Genomic DNA, 20,833 nt, shown 5'->3' with positions numbered 1-20,833 from the left:
GGGGCGTTAAACCCCACATATCAATCAATCAATCATGAGGATGTTGAATGAATTACTGTGTCTGGTTCAGGCAAACTTGTTTTGTAGAAGCAAACCATAGGGCATGAATGGTGCAAGATGCAAGCACGCCTGAATGGTGCAAGCACGCCATGAATGGTGCAAGATGCAAGCACGCCTGGCCGTGTTTTGCGGTGTCCCTGGACTCCACTACATTTTTTAAGGATGATAAACTTTTTTCTGATGTTATTTGTAGCTTAGGCCGCAGATATCTACGAAAAACAAACCAAGAACTGTGAGACAAACGTTCGTTATTTGTTGAAGGAAACTGTGTGGCTAAGCTAGCATGGATTGTCCTGGACCCGGAGAAACTGCTGAGCATTATTGTTACCCCGGCTACAACATTAGCTCACGCATGGTGACAATGTGTGTTCTAGCTGCCATTAGTGGTGTCTCAATCTTATCATCCGTCTCACTTTTCTTGTCAGGAGGGTGTGTGGACGACAATAAATTCGTTGACCCTCTGTTCACACAATTCTGCTTAGTGTTGTGTGAATAGACAGTTTTAGAATTGGGTATGTAAGGTTTCATATATGCATTTGAGTTGTCATCACTGTGTTTGCATGAAATTGAAGCCACACTTTTGACCAGCATTTCAGCCTCCATTTTTATGGAGTAATGTGTACAACCAAGTCACTTCCAAGGCTGCTTCAGGTTGATTTTGATAAGACTGTCAAGGCTGTGTATGTTAAGCGTGGTTAAAAACCTACTTGAGTGCATAAAAAACAACAAAAAACAAACATACAAAAAACACCTGCATTATGTTTAGAATATTAACAGCGAGTCAAGCTTTTCATGTCCAGAGTTGTGGCAGCACTGTTCACGTGGCCTTGTATTATGGCGAGAGAGAGCCTCAGTAAGTAGAGAAGAGCTCTGTGCGCTGCAAGAGGTGAGGGAGTGCTGTGAGAATCTAGGGCAGAGGATGTCGAGGTGTAAGCCTTCGAGAAACATGTCAAAATGGGGTGACGGTGAGGCGCAGTGGAGTGTCAAATAGGGGGCTAGTTTCGTTGTTCAAGAGTTTTCACTTTGAAGATGTTGAAAATTTCTCTCTTTTCCACTGAAGGTGAAGAAGGCACCCAACATGAGGGTCAGCGTGAGTTGATCCGAGAACGAGCATGTCATTACTGAACCAACTGCAATGTTCGTGTAGAAGAGGCACGAGCTAAGTTCCAACAAACGGAAGACTTGAAAAATATAGAAGTACTATATGTAGCCTGATAAAAGACAGGGATAAGCATCACTGTTTCGGCAGTATTCGCGAAGTGGAGCTCTCTGGATTTTAAAGAATCTTTAAAAACAGCATCAGTCTAATATTTTCATCTGTGTATGCAAAAAAAAAACTGCATGTTTTCGGCAGTCTTGTAAGCGCAATTCTCTTGGCCTTAGACCTGTTCTAAAGCCCAGTAAACCCCAAAAAACAAGGGCTCAGTACTTAGCTCTAAAACTCACTAATGGGAACATTGAATGTTGTGTAAATAAACACATTAGCTAAGTATGGCTTCAAGTTTCACAGATAGGCGGGCTAGACAGTGCACTAATTAGAACTAAGTGACAAGAACACCAAGGAAAGCACAGGGGCTGTTATTTGTAGTGGTTATGATTTCATCAGTAGTAATTATGATCTGGAGTAATTTGTAGCTTTATGATAGTATGTAAGGGGTTATTGGCCAGCTGGTAGCTCAGAAAAAGGTCTTGTGCTTTGTGACCCCAGTAGGCAGAAAAAATGTTTCACACTCGCTGTCATGGCTACTAGCGGCACTGACTCCCAGGTTTAGATGTACATACATACCTCATAAAGGGGATGGGGGATGACTGCCAGTGTAACTGAGTTGGTAAAGCGGGTTCGACCCCTGTCAGCGGCAAGTCATCTTTTTGTCTGCTTTACTTCTTTCTTCACAGTTACCTCATAATTACTACAAATAACATCCCCTATACTTCCCTGGTTTTCTTCTTTGTTAGTGCTAATTAATATTGCATCTATCAAACAAAAACGAGCCCTAAAATGGCCCTTTAATTCACAGATAAGTGGGTTTTCATAGACCACCATGCAGAACCAGTAATAACTATCATCATTTGAGGTGTGACTAGGAATTAAAGTCTGGCCAATGTCACGCCAGGTGCGAATCAATTTCATGCGAAGCATTTAGCAGGTAGCTGCTTATACTATACTCTATGCCAAGTTTTAAGAGGTGTATTGATGCCTTTCATATTGTGTATAAGAAAGAAAATGAGCATTTAAATGTACACTTCTTTCCTAATAAACCGCATGCAACTTTTTTGTAAAGTTGGTTTCACTGCTGTGAAGGGATGCTAAACTGTGAAAGCATTTATCTAGGGGAAATCTGCACTGCCGCGAAGCCCCATTTCAAGGTTAACTTAACCTGCACATCGATTCCTCATATTTTAGTTTAAAATCTTGTGATATTAGCTTATATGCTCTATGTATAATAGATTTTAGAACGTAACATAATTTACTGCTAGCCACTTGCATCTTACAGAAAGTCAAATCTTGTTACTATTCAAAGTTGTTTCCACTTTCTTTGAACCAAATAAAATGGCATTTGCACAGGTTTTGTCTTGATTAAAAAAGTATATATTGTGCAGGCTGGTCAAATCATGACAATTATGGTAATTTTTGTTTATATGCGATATATGCTATTCAAATTCGATTTGAAATTATTTGACCAAAATCACTTTTCTTTAAGTTCGCTTTGAACCTACAATTAATTATTCGCAAAAGCATACATTCTTCGAATCGCCTGGCCACTGCAGCTTCGGGGAAGCATGCACCTCATTGCTCTCCTATACTTTAGTAGGTATGGTTCATTAAAATTTTTATTTTTGAAGAAGCAGCGCATAGAGGATGGAAAACATTCGCATATAGAAGACGCAAATACAACTGCTATACTCCATCAGTTGCAGTACAGTACTTGTGTTTGCATCTTTTATGTGTGCATGTTTTGTATTCCTCTGTGTGATTCTTCAAAAGTCATGGCTCACCAACTAGCCCATCAGTGCACATTAATAAAATTTTCAATTACTTATTCAATAATAATTTGTCAATTTAGCTTTTAGTCAATTGCTTGCTTTTTTTGGTGTGACGTTTCAATCGATTTATCAATATTTTTGATGAGCACTTCAAAAAACGTGTTTTATTGTTCGTGAAGATAGTGTGTGTTTGGTATCGATCAAAGTCTATCAGACGCACTAGAGATCACATGTACAGGTTGGCGTCTTTGCGAAAATTCGCACTTTTGTCCCGTAGGCACAGGGGAACTGTCATCTTTTGGTGTCATCACGAATTTAAGGATCTTTGTCCATTGTCCTTGGATGATTCGGCAGTAGATTGTATTTTCTCGAAGCCTGCCCACTTGGGTGCACCGAAATCAGGGACGTTTTTGACGACCACACTGGTAGAAAACATGCACAGGAAACTTGCACTGTGGCTGAGGGGCAAGAAATGCTGTGAAAACCAAAGCAGAGATGTCGAAGAATAAAAAAGTAAACAAGACGCTCGCACTTTGGCATGGTATCTTTTCTCTGTTTGTCTTTTAGGAAGCCCTCATTAATGCTATAATTGTGCACTGACGGAATTTCTTCCTTGAGGTCTCCTATGCAAGATTGCACAGCAACGTAATGGCCTCGAACAGACCATCGGTGTACAGGCATCTGCAGAAAATAATGACACGAGTTTCTGCCTCCTCCACCCCCCCCCTCGTTTAATATGAATGGCAGTTGTACAAGTTTACTTCACCTATTTCACCTCATTGTTACTGCAGCTCGGCACTACGCACACATCTCCCATCGTGTGTACAGCCTGAACTGTAATAATAATAATAATAATAATAATAATAATAATAATAATAATAATAATAATAATAATAATAATAATAATAATATCAGGGGTGTTATGTGCGTCAGGCATGATATGATTATCAGGAACGCTGTAGTCAACGGTTTCGGGAGACTCGGCCACCTGGGGCTCTTTATTCTAATTATATGGGCCTCAAACATTCTCGCCTAGAAAATGCGGCTGCCGCAGCTGAGATTTGATCCTGCAACCTTCTGGTTCGTTGTAAAGCGCTGCCATGGAGCCCGAACTGTAAGTGTTCAAGCTCCACGGTCGGGCATTAGAACATATAGTATTTTACGACTGTCGTCCTTTCACGTCACAGCAGAAGACGAACTTTTAGGCTGGGTGACACGAGAGTGCAAATGTTAGCTGCAAATCACATTTCTCCAGGATCTGTTAGACCATTTTCATAATGCGCTAATGCGCTTCCTTGCGCTGCATATTCACTCAAATACTGGTGGCACGAGCTGTACTTCATGTGGAGATGAAGTCCTAGTTGCACGCACTGGGGTTTATCTATCATGCGTGTCTATGTCAGGAGAGCTGCTGAGTCTACATTTTCAGCGTCATAGCACAAGCAAACTGCAACTGCATTGGAACACGCTGTTTGCAGAGTTGACTATAATAATATGTGGGTTTAATGTCTCAAAACCACCATAAGATTATAAGAGATGCCATAATGGAGAGCTCCAGAAATTTCGACCACCTGGGCTCTTTAATGTGCACCCAAATCTGAGTACATGAACCTACAGTCTTTTCGCCTTTATCGAAAATGCAGCCGCCGCAGCCAGGCTTCGACTCCGCGACGTGCGCGTTAGCAGTCGAGCGCCATAACCGCTAAACCACCTCAGCCGGGCCGCAGGGTTGACTAACTGGTGTAAATTGGGCTAACTGCATTGCAAGAATTGTAGCTTCACAGTCATGAAAAGTAAACACGCACATGCATACATGCACACACACACACACGCACACATTGAAGAATAAGGTCGTTTGCTGCAAGGCTATAAGTATAAAATTAGATGTGCCTTCACATAGCACCTGTTTGTTTTGCCTATGTTTAACAGGAGTGCCATCTTTTTCAAGGCATCACAATATTTACAACATGTATGTGTCTTCTTATAGTATGCTAAGACAGGCGGGAAGAGGACAGAAAGGGAAAGAGGAGTAAAAATGAACACAAACAAAGTAAGCAACTAGACACGCTCGCACGTCTAAAATATACGGGAAGCAACAAACTTCTCTGTCGAGCATTGATGCACTGTTTTGCTGCCTTCATTTAATGAAGCCAAAGTGCTGAAAACTCCGGATTAAAGAAAGGGGTTTCGTGAAGGTGACCAGGTTTTTGAACAATTATGAATTACCAACAGTCTATGCTTCGGGAACATAAGAACGGCTTGTGCAATTGAATAGTGACTTGATTTTCAAGATAAGTTAAACAAAGCGTGTTCGAAAAGTAGTGAGACACTGATAACTTACTTGAAGAGGTGGATTGATGCCTTCAAAAACGGGGTCTTCGACTTTGTAATTTTTATTCATGGCCATTTTTTCTTGGAAGGTGAATCTTGGCACAAGAGTAAGGTTGGCGTGAAGCAGCTGGCATCTTAAGAGTTTCCATCACTGGCATTGCTTACCACCGTTATCATGCATCGCCGTCGTCGTTTTCAAATCTCTGTTGAACTACGTCAACAACATGCTCCTCTCACCATTATGACATGACAAAAGAAGCAGTGTACACACCTAGATGTAATAATAATGCAATATAGCAAGTAAGCACCACTTGTACTTCGATGGCTAACCAGCGCACGATAGCAGAAAGCGTGGGGAGAGGAAGCGCATGCAGTAGGCTGGGAGCAGAGACAAGCGGGCAAGTCCATTTATGCCTCATTGAGGTGGGGCCACTTCCTGCCTGCACTTCAAGCCTTGGGTATGCTTTAGAGGTGGACACCGACGAATGGAGCGCGAATTAGATGAAGAGAAAAAGAGATATAAAACACAGACTAGCGTGTATTACTGTCTATGGCTAAGTTGTGCTGCATTTGTTGGAGCGTGTACTTTCTCGACCAAGTCAAGGTGTTGGAGATGGGTGCTAGAGACCTGGGCAAGTTCATTTCTGCCTTTATGAGGTAGAGTCGCAGATGGCTTTGGGCTTGTTCTACTAGCGTGCAAGTATGTGCTGTAGTGGAACAGATTATTTGTATTCGGCTTCCATGTCTCGACGTCGCTTGCCTCACACTCATGTGTGAGGTGGCAGTTGCTGAAGTCTAATAATTACAGAGTTTTAATAAATTAATCCAGTTAATTGAAAGGTGAAAATGAATTACAGTCAATCGATGAACTATGGCCCTTTAATTGGTTAACTTTTCGTAGATTTTACCATCCATAGAAGCATCCTGCTGATGCATGGCATGCGGAAACCATGAACGACGGCATATCGTATCATGCACTGTTATTTAGGTGTTCTGCGATTGTGCAGAGCTGTTCTGCATTCGTTGTGCATACCATGCATTAGTTCCTGATGTGTTGTTCTTGCTATCTCTGCGTGGCAAGTAACAAGCATGTGCATGCGTAGTAGTAGATATGGTTGCAGTAGATGTAAAGAGCTCTCAGTTATCATGCAAACAAGCGTGATCGTTCAATAAGCGGATATTCCCTACAGGGGCGCTATCTTGGTAGCAGTTCGGGTCGGCGGAAAAACAAATGCTGCTTTTTTTTGATGGATACCAGAAAGCTCTCGCAACCGGTCATCCTGAGCTTTAAAGATGTTATTTAGGATTCTTTGGCAAATAAAATAAATTTCCAGGCATGAGTAATTGCAACCAACAAGTGTGTTTACTCTATGGGAAAGCTCTTTTTGTGTTTTGTGTGGGCAGTACTGAAACAAGTCAAAGGGCTTATCTACAGGCTCTGACTTTATTCTTACTCTCCCAAAAAAAGCTCGACAATTCGTAGAATAGACTGCAGTGATCACGTTTTCTAAACATTACAGCACTGCCCGCCGCAGAGCCTCCATTTTGAAAAACAATTGCCTTGGTTCTTTCCTATGCCTGAGCAATCCTCCTTTCACATGCAGTGACGCAGTGCTGCCAATTGGTGACTTGACTAGCATGCAGCTCATCGATTCGTCTAAACTAGTTGCTACGACGAGCTACGCCTTCCACTCCCTATGAGGGAGAAGGGTGGGGAGGCTGTGCAAAAATTTGAAAGTAGCTGAAACCGATATTCTAACCCCTGTAACTTCCTCAATATAGAAAATAATAGCAAAATTCTTGTGGCAGCATGTTCACATAGCAAAAGTGCACATATTTCTCTTTATAACAACTTTTGAACCTCGGGGGTTGTTTACTGGCCCTTTAAGCAGCCGACCCATATTTTTTGGCGCTCCAGCTTGCAGTCACTAACCGCACTGCTGTTTATGGCACAATGGGGATGTTTTGTGACAAAGTTGAATTGCAATACTTCTATTGTTTTTCCTAAAAGCACATATGCAGGACTAGACTTAGAAGTGTCATGTATGTGACCACATGGACTGCCTTTACAGGCAGGGCTAGTTTTAAGAGTCAGTACCTAGGCTACTGTCAGTTGGAGGCACCTCCACCTACCCCGTCTAATTTAAAGGTGGAAACCCCAGAAGCCTTCATCAAACTCGAAAATAGACTCTCGGATGTTTCGTGTCAGAGATGTTAACGTGATTGTTGCAAAAAATCATCATGACGTGATGATGTTACCATATGTCGTAATCATGACGTCAGATTGCCCAGATTTGTTACATCATCACGTAATCACATGACATTATCTCTTGGTCAGAGGGGGGGGCCAGTTGTGGCGGCAGTGCAAAACCAAATGAGGTGGAGGGGGAGGATCAGTATATCGACTGAGAAAAAGAAACGTGGATGGCTTTTACCTTTCAGTTGTCTGAGGCGAATGCATAAGGGATGCTGTGAAGTTTTATACTTTAGCTTTGTGCTTTAGTTTAACACAAACATAGTGCTTGACACAGCCTTGTTACTTCTGCCGCCTGTAACGCCATGCCATTAGCAAGAGTGACGTGGTGTGCCATAGCTCGGTTCAGCCAGGTTGCTTCAGGTTATAAGGCCTTTAGGGGCGTTGAACCCCACATATCAATCAAGGATAAAGGCCAGTCCTGTTTACTGGTGCACAGGTTGCCAATCCTGTTTTTTATAGAAATAATGCAGAAGAAAAACCCTAGTTTTTGAATATTCTCACTTCGACAAAAATACACCATCAAAACCACATTTACATTAAACAAATCACTTTGTGATCTTTTTTCTGGGGTTTCTGGTTTGGCATGTCTGCTTGGTTGGTCTATCACCTAAGAATTGCAGAAGTGGCTCACTCTAGACACAGTGCTGATTCTGGAGATGAGGTCCTAACACAGTGGTTTGAGTCCAGAGGCAGTAATGCACAGCCACGTTGGTTGTGTGGTGTGGGCCTCCATGTCCAGCTGTCTTGCTTGGTAGGCATGTAGATGCATGTGTGAAGCACCATGCCAGTTATATTTGCTTATATGATATTTCATCAACCATTTCATTAAAACGTATGACTCAGATTCTGTTCCAACAATGTGGGTTGGATCTACTGTATAATTTGTGAGAAAACCACCAGGTGCCCAGCGCATCGCCCTATCTGCTCTTACGAAACCACAAGCTTTCTTGAACCGTGCATACTGCAGTGTTGTGGAGTTGCCACTCCGGAATTAGAATGGATCCGGAATCATTTTACATTTTCACGGAATTTCATGGAATGGGAATTAAGCGCATTTTCCACAGAATGCAATTGGAATATCATTGCATATTTTTCAGAAAATAGAGCACATTTTTGTTGACGTGCTATTTTTCAAACATTAGCATTAGTAAGTCGGACCCTTGAATTTAACTATAAAGGAGTAGTTTAAAAAGGCTTGGCTGATTGCAAGCATGGTACATTTATAAGCAACACACCTACTATAATTCTGTCCTTATAAGACTGTGTTGCTCCGAAGTTTTTCTCTATTCTTCGCGCAAGCATGGCTCTATGCCATGGTGTTCATCTTGCAGTACAATGTATACGGTGGCGGCATACCTACCTTACACCTTGTGATTTTTTCCCTCTCGCTGCCTGCCATCCTTCACTTTGTTTTTGCTTCTCCCGCTGTCGGCGACTCTGACACCTATTCAAAGAAGTGCTTCTCTAAGTTTTGATGCGTATTAACACCGGTGCGATGCTTGTGTTTACTGCAAGCTTTCGTATTCCAGCTTGTGTGCAGTCTCGCCACATATTGCCTCCCCCCTCCCCAGTTTTTTTCGCAATACTGTTCCCCCTGCCTACACAAATGGGTGCCTTTACCTGAAACACTATTGCGAAGGTCTGTAGGTCAGCACAGCACACATTCGTACACGATGAACTGTGTGTTGTGTGAATTGTGTGTGCGACGAATTGTTGTACATGAGGAACTGTACAGAGAGGAAATAGACATTTCAGAGCATTCCTGCGGGTAGCCAGCCAAAGCAGGCGATCCCTCGTAACCAAGGTGGTGCCTCCTCGAACCCCACGTGACAATTTCCTGAGTCATTCTTTTAGCAATAACGCATTTAAGCTTAAACAATATTAAAACATCATTTGTGTAAGCATGCACTCTTAGAAAAAAAGCCTGCTTACTCACTAACTAAATAATAACCATTTTCTTGTAATAAAAAACAGTAACCTCCTAGTAAGAGAAGGTGGTAAAATTCTTATTAGTGAAACTTGCTAGTTGGCGAAGTAGTTTGTGAATAGTGCTGACTCAAATAATTAATACACAATTGAATTTTAGTTAAAGGGCATTTATATGTGCATGGACATTGCCACATCAGCATAATTCAAAATAGAAATATATATAGGATAATAAGCAAAGTGCAATTGTCCATGTAGATTAATTAGTGGTCACTAATTACTTAATACAATTAACATGGCAAGTGCGCATCACAGCAACGTATATAGAGCCACGAACGAATCACAGATGAGGACATACATGGACATCAAGATAGGCCTTTCCTACATTGAGAAATTGTAAGACTGGAATTAACCTGCCTGGCCATTCAGTGGAAATGGGTAAGTTTTTTAATTCCGAGGAATTGAAAAGAACGGAATTACGGCAAGTTGCAATTCCCTGGAATAGAACTCCAATGGAATATAGGTGCCCATTCCATAACAGTGGTCTACTGTACTCGACATTGTGATGGAAACATTTCTAGGTGTTTCCATTGCTGGTTTTGCTTTATATACATGTGACAGTGGCAAACTTTAAGCCCAATGTTCCAATCTTTTATGCCGAATGCTGTGGGTTTTTCGTAGAGTAGGTACTTAATCCTTTAAGCCATGGTTTGGCAACCTCTTTAGGTGGAGGGCTGAGTTGCATGAAGTCAACACGGCGGGGGCCGAACAGGTCAAATCGGTGGGTGTTCAAAAGCCAAGAGGAAAAATTTGGTAAATTAATAACATACGAAACTAAAATAGAAATCGCATTTATTTCCAGTATGCATGTCATTACAAATGCATGTTAAATTATGAAAGAACCACAGCAATAGAAAGGACATGGACCCGAAAATACACAACACAGGTGCTGACTCTGAACTAGAAGTGAGGAAGTGAGCACCTGTGTTGTGTGTTCCTTTGTCCATGTCTTGTCTAGTGCTGTTGTTTCATACTGTAAAATGGGGTTACTTTGTGACTGTAGGGGTTACTCCATGACACCCACTCGGGTTTCTGTATTTTAAATCTCATGCCTCGACCAGGCGCCGCAGAAAAGCAATAGGCCGCTCAAAAAGTTCGCCTAACATGCCAAGTGACCTAGCGGAAGCCAGTCAAAGTTCCTATGCTGCGTAGCCACTCTAGGCGCCGACATGCTGAATAGTGTTTTGGCGCGCATTCTTGAAGAACCGAAAACTTTGTGTGCTCAACCCGTCCCCATCCCAAGTAACCACGGATATCCGTTAGGAATACGTCGGGACGTCCGTCTCGGATATTCCGGACATCCATCAGATATCCGCGGACGTACAATGTACGTCCAATGGACATACTGTGAATGTACAAAGGTAACAAATTTGTACGTTCGCTCGTCATCCGTTTCGGACAGCCGACACGGACATTAAAAGGACCATCAGGGGGATATATTATACATATACACAGGTACATATATGTTCATAATAGATATGTATATTGATTTCTTATTCATTGTGCATAAATAATCTACCCCCTAATGGTCCTTTGAATGTCCATGCGGCCTGTCCGAGGCTGATGTTGAGTGAGCACAAATACCTAGCTATATATATATGTGTGTGTGTGTGTGGTAATATCGAGGGTCCTTGAGGTTTTGTGCACTCGCAATTGATGCTTGAACGTCTTTCACAAGAACCCTTTTACTGCAGATTAAATATCAAAGCGCTAAAATTATTTCTGGTGCAATGCTAAATTAAAACAAGATTCATGGACACAAATAAGGTGACGACCAGGGATCCGGAGTGCCAATTACCAGCTGTTTATTGATGGTATAAGCTAGAAAAAACAATCATGCACAGCGACGTGAAAGAGTACAGCGAACTTTCATGCCACTGTGCATGCTTAGAAGCTTATTTGTTTTCAAGCTTTTACCATCGATAAAACAGAATAACATATGTTTGGCAAACTTAGGCATCAACTAGCCCAGGAACAAGTGCTAAAGCGTAAGAAGATTGGGCTCACACAAGGTCTCAGATGCAATAAAATGTTTATTATCATTAGGTCAAATCATGTACTCTAGTAATAATGAATAAATAAATTAAGCAAACACTAATTAAATCAAGTACGATGTTCAAGTTGAAGTGTGAACACAATGATGAGAATAGAAGCACAGCTCCACACAATTCTAGCAGTGAAGGTAATACAATGAAAGAAGTTAACTGTGATTATTTCATTTTGTAATATCAAAATTAAAACTTACAGGGTCATAAAGACACAAGCTTTGGTACAAACAAAAAATGTCAAGAACATTTAGCAAGAAATAAAAAAGGTTTAAGTTAAAAACTGACAAAATCCAGTATGATGCAAAACACCATTCCAATACAATACTGCAGAACAGGCGACAAATATGACTGTTGCAAAAATTCAAAAACAAACATGAAATGGGAAATACCAAAAAAATGTATAAGACAAATTCACATCATGGAAAGCACAGGGCTCAATTCCATCACATGCTGAAAATGGATGACACAGTTTTATTGTTTATTAAGTACAATAAACATTAATCATACATAAAACTGTCATTCGCCCAGAAGCATTTTAGAGCTCTACATAGAACAATGCAATGGGACAATTAAGATACCCTTATGACATGGATATCTCTTAAACACTATGAACAGTCCTCACATAGACATCAGTTTTAATTCAAGCACAACCAATACACCTCTTTATCTTTGGAGAATGTGAATGTTTATTGCACAATAGTGGCTGTTTCGTTTCACTGCTAGCACAATATGGTGACCAAATAACTGTCATATTAAAGGGGTAGTGCCACCATTTTTTTTTTGAAGGACAGTTTACTCTGCCCTACAAATCTCCTGTGTATAGAGATAGCTCGGAGCAAGTGTGAAGTACAGCAAATGCCGAGATAGATTATTTTGGAATTAAAGCCAGAAGGGTGTCTTGAAGGGCCAGTTGATACACGATTTGCATGAGCGCATGACTCAAACTATGTACCTAAGAGACGACAAAAATTTATTGTCTTTCCTGTGCTGAGCAAAGCACCAGGAAATACCCAGCACAAGACAAAAAATTTCCGCCATCCCTTACGCACGCGGTGCGAGCCATGCACTCAAGATCGTTAGCTAAGCAAGCGTAAGGCTTTCTCGGCAGCCTATGCGAAAAAGTAAAGTAACCCCAAAGAGCATGCGTGCATAAAGAAGCACAGGACACAGTACGAGGAATGCATTAACAATGTATTACAACATTCCGTTGTCATGTGGCTACACCTATGCTGGACAGACCAGTCAATAATTGAACAATCACCTGAATGAGCACCCGTTCAATCTCAAGACTTCAACAAGCAGCACCTTAGCAGCCCATTGTTCCTCGTGCAGCTGCACCCAGCTCTTCCATAATTGAAAGATGCTTTCACGATATCGTAACAAGATCGAGTGCGAAATCAACGAAGCCTTCCTTATTAGGAAGAAAGGACACGTGTGTCAGTGAGCCTCCACTTGCCCTCCTCGAAAAAGAGAACATGTTTCTGAGCTGTTAACTTTGGATATTTTGACTCGTGAGAGATTCATCTTGCTTTTCATGTTTATGAGCAAGTGTTGTAGTACTATTTGTTTTTGCAGCTCTATATTTTCCCGTGTAATAGACACACACACAATTCTTTTTCAGTGTTGTGCGGTCATTCTTTCTTCGTCCCAACTTAGTGCCATTTTTCCCTCAGTACTAGTAAAGCCAATTTTCCCAAGGTGCACCTCGCGACATCGACACTAGCTTGACGTCAGGCTACAGTACTAATTCTGGCGACATCATACAGGATACTCGCCAGGCCATGGGAACATCACAATTTCTTGCTCCAGCATGTGAAGAGCTCATATCGCGACTTGAGAGTACAGTAGGAACCAAGACTAGTTTTTAATAACATGTTGTAATTACTTTTTCAGGGAGCACTTACACTTATTTTCTAGGATCAGCAGGGCTTGGCTTAACATTTAACGCAACGGTGGTATAGTGTCTAAGGTACTCAGCTGCTGACCCGCAGGTCGCGGGATCAAATCCCGGCTGTGGCTGCTGCATTTCCGATGGAAGCGGAAATGTACGCCCGTGTGCTCAGATTTGGGGGCACGTTAATGAATCCCAGGTGGTCGAAATTTCCGGAGCCCTCCACTACGGCGTCTCTCATAATCATATGGTGGTTTCGGGATGTTAAAGCCCACATATCATTTAACGCAAGAAAACAACAAATTAAAACTTTCATGTAACAACCACTTAAAGGGGAACTCCGGCGTTTTTTCAATATTAACTGATTTCAATAAAACTTTAAACATGTGTTTTCATTGGTACCGTGATAATATGTGCCAAATTATGCACCCTACGTCATTCAGTTTCTTGGAAAACAACTTTTAAAATTAGTAGCCGATTCTGCAATCACACTAGTAAACGCAGGCCACCCTGTGCATGTGACGTAATTAAGGGCCTACTCTTTTTGGAAAACCCTACATTCCCCGGCAGACAGATGCAACGTGCGCTTTCTTCTACGAGGCGACAACGCTAGCACAGTTCAGTTTTGTCAGCTGTATACAACGTGTTCGTCATCATTGATGTCGGTCTTACAATATTGAGCAACAAGAAAATCGATTCGGGGCATGTCAGATGCTTCACGCGCCGGCGGGTCGAAATCAAAAAGCGATGCTTCTGCGCTGAGATAGTAGCTGCAATCATTGCTGAACTTGTCACTAGTAAGTTCAGACGCTCTGGCACAGCTTGCTTCTGCGTCGATATCGCCAACTTGCTTTTCGCGCATCAGAAGAGGAATGTGAGCTATGTGTGCACCCTAGCAAGCCGTGGCTGGGTGTAGCCGATCTCGTGACGTCATCAGCGACGAATTCTCGAGACGTCATCTGATACCCACCATGAATGACAGAGCAGCTTCCCATTTTGGTCTTTGTTTTGACTTGTCGCTTATTGCTTAATTAAAATTACTGACGAGTACCTGGGCAAAATTAACCACCTTAGCCTTTGCAGGATTGTCAATACTATTTGAAAACAGCATTATCTCAGTATGGTCGAAAATGCACCGGAGTTCCCCTTTAAGAAAACAAAGCATCTCTTCATAACAAAGCGGTGTGTCAAAAACTGTTGAAGGGTAATCTATCCTAAATGCAATCAATTCTTCTTTTAGTGCCCTCAAGACAGATGAAGCAGTGGAATAGTAACAAATTTTCCGTGCCAGGGTAACCTAGCAACCTTGCATACATTTATTAATGGCCAACATTTAACACCAGAAAGCTGTGAAACCACAAAAACATCAATGGTGCCAGAAATAAATGGCTTCTCATACAAGTTTTCTTTTACTTTGAATTCACGGCCAATGATGCAGGGCACCTTTCGTTACATATGGTGCTAACAACACATTAAGGTGAGAGAATTGTCTGCGCTTTGCAGGCCCAAGGCGTTATGTCTAAAGGACTACTTAGCCAAGCATTATGCAGCTTTTTCGCAATCCCCAAACACAACAGGTGCATATAGTCCAGTGGTGCAGAGGTCACACAGTATATGGGCAGTGATGTTAATACTGATGCGCCCCGGTGATGGTCAGAGTCAATCTGACGCCTGAAAGAATCATTCGTACGCAAAGTGGATGACGTAGTAGGGAAGCTGAGTCGACTGTTTCTGTATGTACCCTCAGCTGTGCACTTAGGACACCCAGAATAACCTGTATGTCCTTTAATCTGAAACACAAATGATTGTGCTGGGGCATCCAAAACAAAACACTTCAAAAAAACATCAATTAGGTGCCCATGAAAAATCATTCCTTGGGAAAGAAGCTGTTGCAGGTCACTGACAAGTTTGTTGAGAAACTCATTGGCTGAAGCAGGCTTTCCTGGGCCTGTGAAAATTCCAACTACAAAGGGTGGTATTCTTCGATCTTCACGAATCATGCACTGTATGGGCCACAACTGCATGGTGGAGCGTTTGGAAATTGGCAGCCCGTCAATGTTAAAGGCAAGAGAAACATGACTGCCTTCATAACGTGCTTTTGACAAAGCATTCTCGAGGCTTTTCTGTAGCCCAACGTGGCAGTAATGTCCCGGTACCATTGAACTGACAACAGGTGCACGCTGTGTATCTCTAGGCATGGCGAGAAGAGTATGAGCGTCGCTAGGCAGAGATGAAGAATCGAAAGTACTGACCTTGAGAATTTTTAGAAGAGAGGACAAAGCTGTATGAGTAACATTTTCTTTGATGACCCAACTGCGCAGTGACACAACAAAATCTTTGTGCTTTGACAATGCATCAGTGGAAAATGAACAAACAAGTACCTCCGGGACTCCGCTTACAGGAGAAGGCACATCGCTGAGTTGCATTGGCGAGCCTTCGGGTTCAGTGTGCGATGCTCCGGTGGACGAACAGAGTGAACATTTTGTAGGCGATGTGTCCGTTGAGTCACTTTCGGTGACGCAAGGTGAACTGCCCTCAGGGGGCGCCGAGCTGCAGCAATCCGCCTGAGTAGCTGCTGATGTAGCCGCAGTGTTTTCGTCAGTCCCAGGCACGCAAATGCTCGCACACTCACTGGCACAGCATGTGTTACTGCATGCGCGTAGTGTACCACACGCACTACTGCATTGTTCGAAGTTCCCGATTCCTTCAGACGTTGACGGCTGGCTGCCGGCTTGAAATCCGAAATCCCGAAATATTGCCTTTGTTTGCAATGACGCTTTCTTGCGCGTGTAAGACTTTTCCTTCGCTTTAGGCATGCTGGCACCTGCGACGGAAACACATTGTAGTACTCATACGAAGTTCTGAAGTCTTTGACTGTAATCTTAATAAATAAATAAATGTAGCTGTCTTACCTCCGTGGCTGGGGAAGAAAATACAATCGTATCTGCACTGGCACTACAAGCATGCCGCCATTATCCACAGGACTAACAAAACAAATTCAGTGGCTTGGCTTGACTGGGCGATGGCTCGCCAAACGAAACTTTTTTTTTTTTCTCCGCTGTTTGGATAGATCACCGTCAATATAAACAACGTCGTTAAAGTAGCTTTATAATATTTAACAATTAGGCGGTGTATTACAACCGTTTTTGATAATAATTATTATCAAATAACCTAAATTGGAAACGCCGTTTTTGTGACATGTTTCAGTTTTTGAGAGAGACATTTGCGACGCAAGAGCAGTGTCATCGCTAGCACCGTGTGTATCACCTTCCTCCGTGGTGTACCGCATGTAACTATTACATTTGTCGGGTTGCGCTCGCTCCGTGGCATTTATTTACCTAAAGTATTCTTACACGTGATTTGTAATAAACGTTCAGCAGTGAAAAGTTAGTCTATTTAGTGATAGATTGAGTGTATGGTTTCATTGTATATCTTTTGCTATAGTGGTCAATGGGATAAAAAAATTTAATTGATTTCATGGAACAATTATTTTTAAAACTGTTGGTCACTTTCGACTGACAAAAACTAGTAAGATAAGTGCAAGATATACTACAAGCAATGCACAGTATACAACATAAATTATACGAGCACATATATTTTTAACCCTGACAAAAAGTGCACATGCCTTAAAAAACCCTGAACTAGATGCTATATTTTTTACGTTTCAAAATAGGATTGATATGTGGGGTTAACGTCCCAAAACCACCATATGATTATGAGAGACGCCTACGTAGTGGTGGGTTCCGGAAATTTCTACCACCTGGGGTTCTTTAACGTGACCCAAATCTGACCACACGGGCCGACATTTCTGCCTCCATCGGAAATGCAGTCGCCGCCGCCGGGATTTGATCCCGCGACCTTTACGTTTCAACTAACCGTCGCATTCAGTTCAGAATGCCGTGAAAATTAAAAAAAAAAACAATACCTCATCCTTGAAGGGTTTCTGGTTTCCCCAGCGTGTGTGTTGGCCTGGGAATCGGCATGCGAGTCAGCTCATGCCATCCACGGAAACTGTCTGCTCACAGATACACACATTCGCCACTACTCCGGCCGCTATACAAGGAGATATGAGCTCTAGATCTGAAAGCAGATCACTTGCGGATCACCATACGCAATTAAGGCCCCACTATTATCACAAGATTTAGAAAATTTCTGATGACTGCGAGCATAGGATATGCTCATGCACTGCAGTACTCCAAAACTAATTTCAATTCTCATGTGTTCTTTGGGGCCCTTTGATGGATAGCCAGTGGACATTCGCAACTGGCTATCCGACTGAAATCCTGTTCGGATATCCACCAGAAAGCCACCTAGTACATCCCGTCAATGGACCTTCCTTGTACGTCCAGCGAATGTCCGTGCTGTGTCCGCTCTGGATATCCGAATTTTTCGACCTTTGGATTCATAGCGGACAGCCGACGGATATCCGTGGTTACTTGGGATGAGCGAAACAGCGAAAATTGGTATCTACTTGTGATTGTTGTTATGTAGGCTGAAATGAACTGTAATATAAATATAATCAAGTCATGCTTGTTTAAGGTTATAGAAAGGAAACTGAAATGTTGATACTTTGCGGGGTAACTTTGTGACACGCCAACTGTCGCAAGGTTACCCAAAGAAGGCCAGTTCTTCCTGCGGTATCAGAGCTAAATGACCTTGGGAGAGGTTTCCTCTTGAGGGCAACAACACAGAAGAAAGCAGTGACAAGGTATCGTCTTCAGGTGATCAGCACAGCGACAAGAAAGTGGTCGGAAGGAGGTACAAGTGATTCCGAGGTACTCTCCGGAACTCTTGACAACCTATCTGAAACAGACACTCATACCACTTCCATGATACCAAATACTAGCAATGTCTCGAGCTCCCAGGGTGCAGGTTCCGGAGGAAGAATCTTCAAGAAGGATGACTTCATCGTAGTAAACTTCGAACGACAACGTTACCCGGGAAGAGTGACGGCAATCGAACCTGACGGGCACATCATCAGCACTATGAAGAGGACCCAAAAGAATTGGAGATGGCCAGACCACAAAGATGCAATTTTGTACTCAAAAGAAGAAATTATGTACTCAATTGAATCCCCTAGGCCTATAGGAAAATCGGGCATCCTTGAGGTAAAAGATTTTGATTGAGGAGGTACATGTATGAATAAGTTTTCATAGCATTGTAACGATGCTAGAGCAGAAACCAATTGTGGATAACTCAAATAATATTTTGGTGGTGCAACTTTGTGCCAGCCTTTTTTTCTCTATTCAGCCAAAAACAATGTTGTCACAAAGTTACCCAACACAATGGGGCAATATTGTGACAGCTTTTGACCTGGATATAGCTGTTTGTAATAAATATGCACATTTGTAGAACATTCAGTTCTGCAAAGGAAGGTTTTAGAAACATTGTGCCATTATTCATTCAATAATTCTCTAGCAAGGGAAGGAAAACATGCGAAATCAGTCACAAGATAACCTCATTTTACGATAATGAGTTTCTACCAACTAGCCCAAGTACCTCTGCTAGCACTGGTTGCAAGAAAAAAAAAAAAGGAAGTTCTTTAAATGTTACTGTTGTGTAGGATACTCTTACCTCGTCAAAATCTACATCAAAGCTGTTCACCGGCAGACTGTGATACGACATTAGTTGCAAACGTGATGCTTGTGAAAGTTTGTTTGCAGATGTATGTAGTGCTGAGAACTGTTATCATGTATGATATGCTGTTAATTTCTTAAAATAAAATCCTATTTGAAGCCAAAATTGCCATGTCGGCCTTCAAATAGGAATTACAGGGTTCATGTAGGTTCTTGAGACCCTTGAAAAACCCTTGAATTCGAAAAGTTACTTTCCAAGTCTTTGAAAGTGCTGCAATTTTTCGCAAATCCTTGAAAATTCTTGAAATTTATTGTTTTTTTAATGAATGTTCTTGCACATCATAGAGCACATTATTTGTGATGCTGTAAATGTAGCAGGTGGTATATGTTATGTGCTCATCACAAAAGAGGTCATTGGTAGCTTTTGTGATGAGCCAACACTGTGCATTTTTAGAAACTCTGAAAAGACAAGAGCAAGAGGATGAGAAAAAAAATGTTGCATTGAAGAAAAGGCCTAAATTCTTACAAAAAAAAAAAGAAACCGAAGCTAGAAGCCTCTGTGAAGAAAGTAACAGCTACAGCAGACTCATATGCAGAAAAGGCAGAGGCAACTAGAAACCTAAGATGCATAACGAAGTCAAACAGCCTTAGGAAGATAGCTAAGACCAAGCAGCAGGAGAGATGGTGGACATTGATATGAAAAATCAAGAAATGCTACAAAGCATTGCATAATAACTCTTCTTTAGTCGATTCTATTTGAATAAAAGTTTGCATCTTATATTTAAAGTGCTTATTTATGCAACTCTAAGCCACTATGATTGAAATCTGTGCAGAAAGAAAATGTCATTAGAGAGATGTTTTCGACGTCTGCTTTAGCGATGGTACCCTTTTTTGATTAGTATTAGTTATTCCAAGCCTCTTTCATCCCCTGAACATGTGTTAATCGGGTTTCTAACTGACATTGTGGTCCTTGAAAACTTACACATATAGCCTTGAAAGTCCTTGAAAACCCATGAATTTTCGGCATGTAAACGAGCATGAACCCTGGAAGTGATAAGTGGACGAAGTGTTCTGACATATACTGTGGGTGGCATGTGGGCCATGGGCCGCAGGTTGTTGATCCCTGCTTTACGCTGTTTGTATTTCTCATTTAAACATCTTGTGCCTGCATGTTTAGATTGTTGATTCCAACACTGCAGTTAGGGCTAACCAGTAGTATGTGGGCTTAAGCACTCGCAAAGAATACTATCATTGTCAATATATAACTATTCCCGAGTAGTGAGTTCCTGCTGGATATTCTTTGTGCTGAACATTGCTCTATGTGGCACATACTTGAGACAAAACAGGAAAGTAATGCTATTAAATATAGCAGTCAGTGGAATCTATAGTGAAATTCTATCTATACTATGCACATGTGAAATTTATGGGGGAGTGAGCAAACAGTTTAACATGTGTACTGTCGTGGACAACTGACACGTCTGTGCAACATTGCTGTCCCTCCTGCATAGAGCTTTGAAACAGAGATCACTAGGCAGCCGAAGTAACCACGGATATTCGGTAGGCATACGACGGGACAGACATCAGATGTACAAAATTAACAAATTTGTACGTTTGCTCGCTCGTCATCTCTTTGAGACAGTCGACACAGACAATGACAGGCCCTTTAGCGGTTGTATATATATATATATATATATATATA

The 20,833-nt window shown here is 41.8% G+C and overlaps 1 protein-coding gene and 1 long non-coding RNA gene across 2 annotated transcripts in view; one reads left to right on the top strand and one right to left on the bottom strand.

Annotated features, from left to right (window-relative positions):
* Nucleotides 1-20,833, top strand: part of LOC119175676 (HIG1 domain family member 2A) — a 51,804-nt gene that overhangs the window by 7,353 nt on the left and 23,618 nt on the right. The gene's annotated exons all lie outside the window — the stretch shown is intronic.
* LOC142777442 (uncharacterized) lies at nt 11,635-16,528 on the bottom strand. Its single transcript, XR_012888096.1, has 2 exons — nt 16,471-16,528; nt 11,635-16,382 (listed from the first exon to the last, which is right to left on the bottom strand). It is a non-coding gene; the product is annotated as an uncharacterized LOC142777442 (long non-coding RNA).

Source organism: Rhipicephalus microplus, chromosome X (assembly GCF_043290135.1).
Source record: "Rhipicephalus microplus isolate Deutch F79 chromosome X, USDA_Rmic, whole genome shotgun sequence".
Lineage (NCBI taxonomy): Eukaryota > Metazoa > Arthropoda > Arachnida > Ixodida > Ixodidae > Rhipicephalus > Rhipicephalus microplus.
Note: the sequence above shows the minus strand (reverse complement) of the source record. Positions and strands in the feature narration are given on the sequence as shown.